This window comes from Oryx dammah, unplaced genomic scaffold, assembly GCF_014754425.2.
Source record: "Oryx dammah isolate SB20612 unplaced genomic scaffold, SCBI_Odam_1.1 HiC_scaffold_10, whole genome shotgun sequence".
NCBI classification, from domain to species: Eukaryota; Metazoa; Chordata; class Mammalia; order Artiodactyla; family Bovidae; genus Oryx; species Oryx dammah.
In genome coordinates, this window is record NW_024070194.1 from 4,992,024 (window position 1) to 5,003,332 (window position 11,309).

The 11,309-nt window shown below is 53.6% G+C and overlaps 1 long non-coding RNA gene across 1 annotated transcript; it reads right to left on the bottom strand.

Annotated features, from left to right (window-relative positions):
- Positions 1-6,782: 6,782 nt before the first annotated feature.
- Positions 6,783-8,994, bottom strand: LOC120869113. The gene is made up of 2 exons (XR_005722440.1): positions 8,915-8,994; positions 6,783-7,238 (listed from the first exon to the last, which is right to left on the bottom strand). It is a non-coding gene; the product is annotated as an uncharacterized LOC120869113 (long non-coding RNA).
- Between the last annotated feature and the right edge of the window lie 2,315 nt (positions 8,995-11,309).

The following is an 11,309-nucleotide window of genomic DNA, read 5'->3' on the forward strand; positions in this document are numbered from 1 at the left end:
ACGTAGTTTTTTTTCTGGGTGGTCACTTGCCCAGCTAAAATTTGAGATTTCTATTACTAAAGAAGAGGGAGAGATCAGAGAATTAGAGGGAAGCATGGGTCTTTGCCACAATAACAACAATTAAAATAACGTCCAAGAGGATTCTGTGATAACATTAAAAAATTGTACAGTTTAGGAAATTATAGATTTGAAATTATATGTCGAGTGTGATTGCAACTGCGCAACAAAATTTCTAAACAGAGGAAGCCACTCCAAGGGCAAAATTGTTGGAAAGTTAGCTTTTGTGGGGAGTCCTATCAGAGATGTCGTGTTTTCTTTTCTTTCTGTATTTTCCGAAAGTCAATAATTGAGGAGACCTAAGTTCCTGAAAGAATCTCTGTGTAGATTATAGCATCTACCTGAGCTATAGTTCATGTCATGCAAGTTTTTTCCTCGAATGTGCCAAGGTGGCCAGACGGGGAAAGAAGAAATGAAATGACCTCGAGTCACAGACAACACAATTGTGAATGGAGAGAAAGCCAAGGAACCCACAGAAAGTGCCTAGAAAAAGAGGGCCCTGGGAGTTATCACAGATTCAAGTCACTGCTGTGCTGAAATGCCAGCTCCGTGACCGGGGACAAACCAGCCGCCTCCCCGCGTCTGCATCTGCGCCGGGGAAGGAAGAGCCGCCGCCTCTGGGTGTGATGAGGGCCCAGAGGAAGCAGCTCCCGCAGAGCGCAGGCTGCAGGGCTTGGCGTGGAGCAGGCTCTCCACCAGACGCTCTCGGGCGATTCTGTCCTCCTAGGGGACATGCGGCAGTGTCGGGAGACCTTTACCACTGGGGCAGGGAAGAAGCTACCGGCGTCTAGTGGACCGAGGCCAGGGACGCTGTCAGCATCCTGCAAAGCACAGAGCAGACTCCCTCCTCGGGGAGTGTGCTGTGTGCTGTGGTCAGTCGCCCAGCTGAGTCCGACTCTCTGCGACTCCATGGACAGCAGTCCGCCAGGCCCCTCTGTCCATGGGATTTCCCAGGCAAGAATACTGGAGTGGGTAGCCAGTCCCTTCTCCAAGGGATCTTCCCAACCCAAGGATTGAACCTGGGTCTCAGGCATTACAGGCAGCTTCTTTACCATCTGAGCCACCAGGGAAGCCCCTAGAGAGACTACCCAGCCCCAGACGTCACCGGTTCTGAATTGAGAAGCGTTGCTCTCAGCACGCCCCAGCTGTTACCACCGTGGCGCTGGTTTCCTGGCTTTTGCTGTCATGAACCGCGCGGTTGTGGTCAGCGGGGTCACACACCAGTGGACGTGTGTTCTCAGCGCAGAGTCACTACAGCAGCCCTGCTCGGCCCTTTCCGAGCCTCCTGAATGCCCCCAAGAGGTCTCCTGCCTCTTATCTCAGGCTCTAAACTAGGGGTTTGGAATGTGTCTGCGCCCAGGGAAGCTGGGAGAAGGCGCAGGACAGACGACAGCCCCCTGCGCAGTGAGGAAACCTACGGCCTCTGCAGGGCGGTTTCCGCCCTGAACTTCCTACCCTGTGGCTCTGCTCCGCTCCTTGCCTCCACCCGAAACCCCCTGAGGCAGGCACTGCCATCGCCTCCACTTCAGAGAAGAGGAAACAGGCTGCGAGGCAGAGCAGGAGGCGGTAGCCGGCCCCAAAGGCGGCTCGCTGTCCCCAGACCTGGCTGGTCTGGCCCCCGGGTCCTTGTCCCGACTACACGTCAGAACCACCTGGGGACTGAAAACCCCAGGGTCCCGCGTGGCCCCACTGACCCGATCAGGTCAGGCTTGGGTTTCGGAATCACACTGACCTTACCTGGACTCTTAGCTCCTCCACTTTCTGGCTATGTGACCTGAGGTCGCTGACTTTACCTCTCCGAGCCTCAGGTTTGTGCTCTGAAAAAAAAAGGGTAGTGTTAGCTGCCCGCTCGGAGGTTGACCACGAGGATTCAGCGAAACGCCCCACGTAGGCACGTGTGTGTGTGTGTGTGAGTGTGTGTGTGTTTAAGCTCTTTACTTAATTCTGTTGTGCCTGGCTAGTTACCTATCAATTCATCCATTATCCATCCAGTCATCTATCCATCCATTTATCCAACACATTTATTTAACACAAACTGTGTGCCTGGCTGGGCTTCAGTCCCTGAGGACACAGAAGTTCCTGTCATGAAACTGACAATAGCAGTGTTGAGAGAACAGAGTGGAAAATAAATGAATAAATATGTTACATAGTCATATGTAAACAGCAGGGGACGGAACTCCTCTTTGGGATGGGGTGAGACGCCCATGTCTTCTGTCTGCCTTTCCAGACCCCCTCCCCACCCTGCACTGTGTCTCAGGGCAGATCTGTGTGCAGAGCATCAACCTGGGGAGCCCATGCCTCCCCACGGCAGACACGAGAAAATTCACTTTCTCAGCCTCTCTCGCAGCTTGGGTGCAGGCATAACAGCTGTGTTTGAGAAACAGCAAGGAGGCCTTGGAGGTAGATGTGGGATTTGAAGTTCAGACGGGCCCAGGGGCTTGTCTGAAACCGAGCAGTGGGGGCGTGGAGGAGGCCGAACTTGAATCCAGATGCACTGGGTTCGCCAACCCCAGCTCTTCCCTGGTTTATGGTCCTCACTGCAGGAAGGTTGCGGCGCATTGAAAGGCAGGAACGGAAAAGTTAAGAAGTTCGGGCAGCGTTGCAAGCTGAGGCCCACCTCAGTGTTTGTCAGTCACATCCAGGCCTGGGTCTTGCATTTCATAAGCACGGGCTGGCAGCAACTCTACAAGGTAGGATGAGCAAATCTGGGTTTGGAATCTAGGTTTGGAGAGAGGGGTCAAGCAATTTGCTTGAGGCCACACAGAGAAGGAATCGGGAGACAAACCCCCTGTGTATCTCCAAAACCTTTGCTCTTCAGAGTGCACCCAGCTTCCACCAAGAAGACCCATTGCAGTCACAGCACCGTTGTGTCTGACTCTGACCACACTCCCAGTCAGGGTCAGCATCTCAGACTTCTTCCTACTTCAGATGAAACCCAGAGGCACCACATATGGTGAGCGCTCAATAAATAACATGCCAACACTGCAAGAAAGCATAACCAACTTGCAGGATTTTGCTTGAGAATCTCAGAGGCTCAGAGGCTCTTCCTTCTCACATTATTTTTTTTTTCCTGCTAAATATCCCTCACGTGAAAACTCTAGCTGACTCATTCTTTGACCTCATTTAGTTCTTCAAAAATGGTGACTTTGAGATGGGGGCAGTGTAAAGCATTATTTCCCTCCATTCCCAACCTGGACTGTGGCACTTCTCTGTCCTGCCTTCCGTCTACCCATCTATCTTTCTGCCAACAATTCACCCACTCACATATCCATCCACCTGTCCGATTCAGTCTCGCCAACCTTCCATTTATTCCTCCACTGATCCATGAATTCAGTCATTCTCCATCCATCCAGCCATCCTTGTACCCAGCAATCCATTCACCCACACTTCTATCCACCTACCCAATTTACTCAGCTCTATCCAGCCTTCCATTCACTTCTTCACTGATCCATACATTCAAACATCATCCATCTGTCCATTATCCATGTACTCAATAAAAACATACCAACTATCGCCTTTGTGCTGAGCAGTATGCTAGACTCAGAGACACTAGAAACAAACAAGGCTTGGTGCCTGACCTCAGAGTGCGATGGGAGAGACAGATACGAGGGATGGTATAGGAAGAGTTCATTCATTCACTTTTTCCACATATATTCCATAACTCCTCCTCTGTGTTGAGCAGCAATAGATGCTGGAGAACAAAGATAAAGGAGACGAGGTCTTGGGCACGTGGCCTAGTGATAGAGACAGCAGTAAATATGAGCCAAGGCAGGAAGTACTTGCTCAGTAATCACTTTCTTGTTCAGCGTGTGTTCACTGATGCCTCCCACATGCCAGACCTGAGCCCTGGGGACACCAGGATACAGAAGACTTGGCCTTAGCCACTTGGAGCACAGTCCAGTGGAGGAAACGGTCCAGTGGAGAATTTCAGCAGAACGTGATATGAGCTGCTAAAATATGATGAGGGTGAGAGCAAGGGTCCCCGGAAGCAAGGAAGGCGGCCATGGAGCTTTCTGGAGGAGCTGGGGCCAGCTCTGAGCGCAGAGGACGATGGAGTCTCCTCAGTTAGCACCACTTTCCAGGGCTCCCCACGACTTTCTTTCCTCCCTTCTTGCAGGACAGGAAGGTCAGACCCAGGACACCCCCCGTCCCACCCAGGCAGCTCTTTTGAGGCTAGGACTCAAGTTCTGTCTTGGGACAAGGCCCTGGGCAGCTGGCCGGCCAAACCTTGGAGACTGTCCCACAGCGACCAAGGTCCGCTGGTGACATTGAGGTTGTTTGTATAAATGTGCTCCATTTGCTAGGCAGTCTTGTTCACAGAAGAAAAACAACGACTCTGCTGGCATGATGTATGGTGGGGTGTTGAGGGGGCTGAGACTGTCTACCATGTATGGTGCCCTGGGGAATGGCGACACGGGTGCCAGTGAGGGGGTGTGGGAAGGACAGAGCAAGGCGGAGAGAGAGGGCGGTAGGGGCCAGAGCATGCAGGGCCTCACAGGCCTCAGGAGGGACTCAGGGCTTGATCGGAATGGCAACAGGAAGACTTTGAGCTGGATTCAAATGGACTAAGACATAAGATTCAAAACCTCCAGGGAGCGTCACTTTGCTACACAGAAGAAACCAACACAGCATTGTAAATCGAACCGTCCTCCAATAACAATCAATAATAATAATGACCCCTCCAGAGAGCTAGCAGTTAAACCACTGGGTATTCATTCCTTCCCCCGATAGCTGGGTGCCTACTCTGTTCCATACACTCTTCCAGGCACTGGAGAGAAAGAAAGGGGGATGAATACACAAAACTCAGACTCCGGCTTCCTGGGGCCAGAGGGGACGCAGACCCTACAGCAACAATCATACAGTGAAACACAGACAGTGACAGGGCCACCAGCGAGAGCTTCTCCAGGGTGATGCAAAGGCAGCCGGTGTACACGGAGCAGCAAGCGGGTCAGAGACTGTGCTGGTGCAAGGGGTGCCGCACGAGCCAGGCAGACCCAGTTCCTGCCCTCGGGGCGTGGACAGCCAGTGGAGGAGACACACCGACAAGTGGACCACACCAGCCTGGTGAGGGAAAGGCAGCTAGGGCCCCGTGGGAGCAGGGAGGGCTTCCTGGAGAAGGAGGGTGGGAGGGAGTCGGGCAGGAATTGTGCATGGGGTGAGGGAGGGGCTGGCAGGGGTGGCGGCAGGAGCTGCTGCAGACTTGGGAGAAGGTTCAGATCCACAGCAAGGAGACCCAAGACCATGGATGCAGAATGGCAGGGGTGTCTGCGGGGCTCCCTCTCTCTGTGGCTCCCCCTCTCTCTGCCTCTCCACCTCTGTCTGAACCCCCTTTGTCTCTCTCGCGACCGGCCTCTGTCTTGATCCGTCAGTGCCCGACAGCCTCTCCGATTCTCTCCCTGTCTCGGCCTCTCAGCTTCTCTTTCTGACTCTGTCTTGCCTGCCCTGGTCATCTTCGCGAGATGTCAGTAAGAGACAACGATACTGGGGTTGGGGGGGGGAGGAAAACAAACGGGCGGGTGGGCAGGAAGCGAGGTCAGGAGCACAAGGACAGCTGAGCACAGGGACGGGTGGTGACTGAATGTTCTGTTTTGGAAAGACAGCTCTGGTCAGGGGCGAAGGTGGCTGACCACGAAACTTGATAACCTGGCCAAACTCGGGTTCTCGCCAGCCCTCCGGCCAGCAGCCCCGTGACCCCGTGGACGCTGTACAGAACCTCCCCAGGGGAAGGGGGAGACGGGAAGAGGGCCCACAGCAGTTTCTCCTCTGGCGGGCGAGACTGGCAGGAAGGGGTGGGAACAGGGAAGGGTGAATTCTCAAGCGAGCACTCAGTGTGGCTTAGAATGGGAAAGCCCTGCTTATCTCTGTATCCTTTTCCAAGGTTTAGCAGTGTATTAAGCACTGACTGGGTGCCGGGCACTGGGCTGACCCTCTCAAGTGGAGCGTGGTGCCCTAAGACCAAGGGCCATACAGCCAGACCTTGTATAAGTTACCTGACCTCTTTCTTCGCGTGTAGAATGGGACCGAAGCAGCACCTGTCTGAACCACTGGAGGTCTAGATTAATATGTGAAGTGCTCAGAATAGCACAAGGCACACAATAAGTGCTCAAGAAAAACCGAAGCTATTGTGATCTCAGGTTTGTAATACGAGAGGCAAAGCTGAGGAGGCAGAGTGAAAGAAAGTGAAAGTGTTATTTCCTCAATCACATCCAACTCTTTGCAACCCTGTGGTTCAGTTCAGTTCAGTCTCTCAGTCGTGTCCGACTCTTTGCGACCCCATGAATTGCAGCACGCCAGGCCTCCCTGTCCATCACCAACTCCCGGAGTTCACCCAGACTCACGGCCATCGAGTCAGTGATCCCATCCAGCCATCTCATCCTCGGTCGTCCCCTTCTCCTCCTGCCCCCAATCCCTCCCAGCATCAGAGTCTTTTCCAATGAGTCAACTCTTCGCATGAGGTGGCCAAAGTACTGGAGTTTCAGCTTTAGCAACATTCCTTCCAAAGAAATCCCAGGGCTGATCTCCTTCAGAATGGACTGGTTGGATCTCCTTGCAGTCCAAGGGACTCTCAAGAGTCTTCTCCAACACCACAGTTCAAAAGCATCCATAGAATTCTCCAGGCAAGAATACTGGAGTGGGTTGCCATTTTCTTCTCCAGGGATCTTCCTGACTCAGGGGTCGAACCGGGATCTCCTGCACTGGAGACAGATTTTTTTTTTTTTTTTTAAACTGTCTGAGCCACCAGGGAAGCCCAGTGAGTCAGGGTTGAATTCCCACTTCATCCCTTCCCAGCTCTGTGACCTGGTTAGGTCTCATAACTTAACCGGGTGTCAGTTTTCTTATCTGTTCATTGAAGATGATTGTTTTGAAAAATTTGTCTGGCAGCTCCAGGTCTTAGTTGCAGCATGCAAGATCTAGTTTCCTGACCAGGGACTGAACCCGGACCACCTGCTTAGGGAGTGCAGAATCTTAGCCACTGGACCACCAGGGAAGTCCCCGGTTACAATGATCTTGATACTCACCTCATCAGGGGTCTGAGAGCTTCTGGGTACGTATGAAATAGAGGGAAGGCATCACTTCACAGGTAAAGAAAGTGACCAAAGCACTTTGTTTTTTGCTCCATTGCCCAGCAGGTTCTGCGTCTCCAGACCATCCGCGATGTGCTTGCTCCTGTGCTCTTCATCCTAAAAGACCACGGCGGCCGGTTAGAGAGGGAGCAAAGCACCTCACAAAGTGAGTCCTGACAAGTCTTCTGAGGCAGGCATTATCAACCCGTTTCACAGAAGTGGAAGCTAAGTTCTGAAGAGATTAAACAGGCTGCGCAAAGGAGAGGTTCACGAGCACCTGCTCCCCTGGGCTGCTCTCAATGTGAACTCCTATGACAGTCCCCCCCGCCATTTCCTGTGGCGTCAGAGGCAACTAGGGCCTCAACCTCTCTCAGACACTTGGCTGTGTGTTCCTGCCTCCATACCCCCCACCCCAAGCCTGGCCCAGCACTGGCCTCAGAAACGTTGGTTGCTGTCAGATAGAATCTACAAGCCCAAAGAGCTGTGCTGTCCCCGAGTCACCTCTCCACATCCTCAGCCTGCTTCTTGATCCTCTGCCAGCCAACCGGAAGGAAACTCAGCATGGCCCTCATACCCCTGAACACCTCCCTCCCTACCAGGGTGAGAGGCAGGTGACATGCACAGGTAGTGTGGACGTGGGAACAGAATGGGGTCTGGAGCCCCAGAACCCTGGGTCCTCATGCTTTGGCTGTGTGACTTTGGGCATGGCACTTCCTCTCTCTGCGCCTCAGTTTTCTCATCTGTAGAATGGGCACGATCACCATAATATCCACCCCTTCAGTTGATGTGCAGGATAGAGACACAGCATGGGGTAGATGCTGGGAGGGGTGGCTGAGCCCCGCCCCCAACCCCAGTCCTCCAGTTTGACTCTTCATGGTCAATGGTGAGCAGTTCATGAGACAGTGGTAGCATGGTTAAGAGCATGAACCCTGGCATCAAATCCTGCCTCTGCCACTTGTTAGCTGTGTGATCTAAGACTTCAGTGACTTAACCTCTCTGGACCTTAGTTTCCCCATCCATGAAGTAGATGCAGATAACAGTCCCCACCTCTTTGAACTGCTGTGATGATCAAACGAATTCACAAATGTAAAGAAGAGGACCCTGCCAGGCACACGATGAGGGCTCACAGAAGAGTTTGCTGCTCTTCAGTGTTGACGGGGAGAGGACACGTGGTGGCTTCTGCACAACAGGAGCTTGTGCCAGGGATGGAATGGGGGGCAGAGGAAGGATCTTCGTCTGAACTAGGGGCTGTCAGAAAGCTAGGCCCACATACTGGGGGCAGGGCTTTGCCGGGGTCCCCCGTGGCCCCAGGAAGGGCTGTCCCACCCACATCCGTCCTCCCCTGGGAGCCAGCACGGTGCTTGTGCCTCCCTAAGGGGGAGGCTCCGTCCTTCCTGCCGCTCAGCCTGAAACCTTGGAGCCGCCCCTGGTTTCTTGATTTCTGCTACATCTGGTCCAGCAGGGTGTCCTGTCCGCCTCTAGACCAGATCTAGACTATGAGATCGTGACCTCCCGCCACGTCCCCACCTCCAGTGTCTTCCCCTGGGCCTGGCCACCGCGCCCTTCTGCCTGGACCATTGCAGTTATCTCCTCTCTGGTTGCCACCCTTCTTCCCAGGCCCTGACAGTCCCTTCTCCACACACAGTCAGGGGGACCCTTCCAGAACCTCGGTCAGACCACGCTAAGCTGCTCAGGACCCTCTGGGGCTCCCGTGGACTCCAGAGGAAAGCTTTGAACACCTAGGAAGGATTCCAGCTCCCACGCTGCCCTGGCCACACTGGCTTTCTCCTCACCCTCACACATGCCCGGCAACGTCCCAGCCTCGAGGCCTCTGCACTTGCTGTTTCCTCTGCCGGGAATGTGCTTCCTCCAGTTATCCGCATTGCCCAATCCCTCATGTCTTTTGAGTCTGTCCTCAAATATTTGCTCAGCGAGGCCTGCTCTGGCCCTGCTCCCACATGTAGAGCTGTACCTCTCTGAGGTGTGCCATCCCCTTCCCCGATGTATTTTTCTTCTTAGCACTGATGCTAAGGAGAAGCATCTGGAGCGCAACACACTCCGTTGATCTATCAGTTGATGTGTCCCTAACTCCAAAATGTCAGTGGGAGGAGCAGGGTTTGGACACGTTAAGTAGGGGCTGCCCCCGTGCCTGCTGAGGCCTGGACATTCTTCCGGGGACTCGGGACCCAGCAAAGCAAAACACTGATCCCCTGACTCCTTGACACGCTAGCCTCACGGATCTGAATGCTGCCACCAGCTGAGCAGAGAACTCTGAACCAGGGACTGCGTTGCTCCCCAGCCTCAGTTTCCCCATCTGTGCACGGGACGATGATCCCTCCCTCTCAAGGCCATCGTGAGGCTCAGCGAGCAGAGGTCTTGGAAGGGCCTGGCACTCAGTGGGCCCTCAATCAGAGCTCAGACCTCCCTGGTCCAGCCCCCCCGGGGACTGTGCTGGGAGCATTATTTTTAACTGTGACTCTGGCGGGCCGGGCAGTGGCTCTGAAGGCTGCGGGGAGACCACAGGGAGAGCAACACCCCGGCTCTCAACGCCGGGAGACCGTGGCGAGGAAATGCTAGGAGAGCCGCCCTGTGTTCACGCTCTGCCCTGTAGCCCTTTCTGCGAAATTATGTCACGTCACCCAGCGCTGTTTATAAACCGAGCGCTGTTTATAAACTTTCCCAAGCTGGGTTCCAGGGGAAGGGGCTGCAGCCCCGTCTCCCCACTGCTCACCGCCCCCGGGAGCTGTTGACAGCCCCTCCTATGAGCCCACGTTTGCACAGCAAAGTTGGGGGGCTGGCCTCCGGCCAGATGCTGCCCGTTTGTTTCAACACCTCCGAGTGCTCGCAGCTGACCAGCCCTGGGTATTTTTAAACCCCTGGCCTGGGCCAACCTCTTTGTCACATTCCGGTTGGGGCTTGGATCGAGTGCATGCCCCGGTTAGGGGAGCTGAGGGTTTGGGATTCGTTTGAAGCAAACCTTTCACCAAATTCCAGGGCCTGTGAGCCTACTGTGTGCCAGGCCCTGTAGCAGGAATAGAAGCCCCTGGGGGCCAAACTCACAGAGTCTGGGTGGCCTCAGCTTGGAGGGGACATGGTGACAAAGGCTAGAACAGAGGCTAAGACGGCAATTGTAACTCAGATTTTGGGACTTCCCTGGTGGTCCAGTGGCTGAGACTCCAAGTTCCCAGAGAAGGGGACCCAGGTTCGATCCCCGGTCAGGGAACTGGATATCACGTGTGTCAACTGAGTTTGTGTGCTGCAATTAAAGATCCCGCATGCTGCAACGAAGACCTGGCACACCAAATATATAAATAGACTTAAAAAAAAAAAAAAACTCGAATATCTAAGGGCCAGCAGGGTGTGTAAGTGAATGAAGTGGGCCTGGTGTGAGGCGACAGGGAGGGAGGGGTCTGCCGTGAACCGGCAACGCTCGGGCCCGTGAGGAGGCGATGGTCATTCCCCAGCTCTGACCCCTGTCATCACGAGGGGAGCCTGCCTCGTGTGCTAAGAGCTTCAGAATTTTCAAGAGAGGCTGTAAATCCAGGTCTATGTGGAATTTCATGCAAAAAATCTCATGACTTTTAAATGTTGGCAACGACTTTTTAAAAAAATGTTAAAAACATTCTGAGAGCCAAATGAAACCCATTTGTAGGCTGGACTCTGCCCACAGAGTCAAGTTGATGGGGGCAAGCCGTTTGTGCTTGCTGATGGAAACAGATGCATTATAAAATGCTCACCAAATGTGAGCTGAGCACCTACTATGGGCCACTTCTACTGTTCTAGACCCCAGGGAAAGCACAGAAAGCCAGATGGCTGCCATTCCTGCCCTCATGTGGCCTATAGCCCGTGGTGTGCTGGAGCTGGCTTGTCCTGGCCGGACAACTCTGCAAGCTGGCTTTTACACAGCCATCATGAAAACTCCAGTTATTCAAACTTACAGTTAATGATAATACAGATAAAGGCAACAGCTACTCAAAAGTCGTCACTTTCTAAGTGACATACAGTTTTCTATGTTCTTGAGGTTATCGATATCTGCTATTACATCATAGACTGCCTCGGCACCATCTACCATACTATCTGGTGGAAAGAGTACCTGAGCGCAGGACATTGGACATCTCTTCTCGACTCCACCTTCAGGGAAGTCATGCTGGGAGCTTGAGACTGGCCACAGAGGGAGAATTCACACCA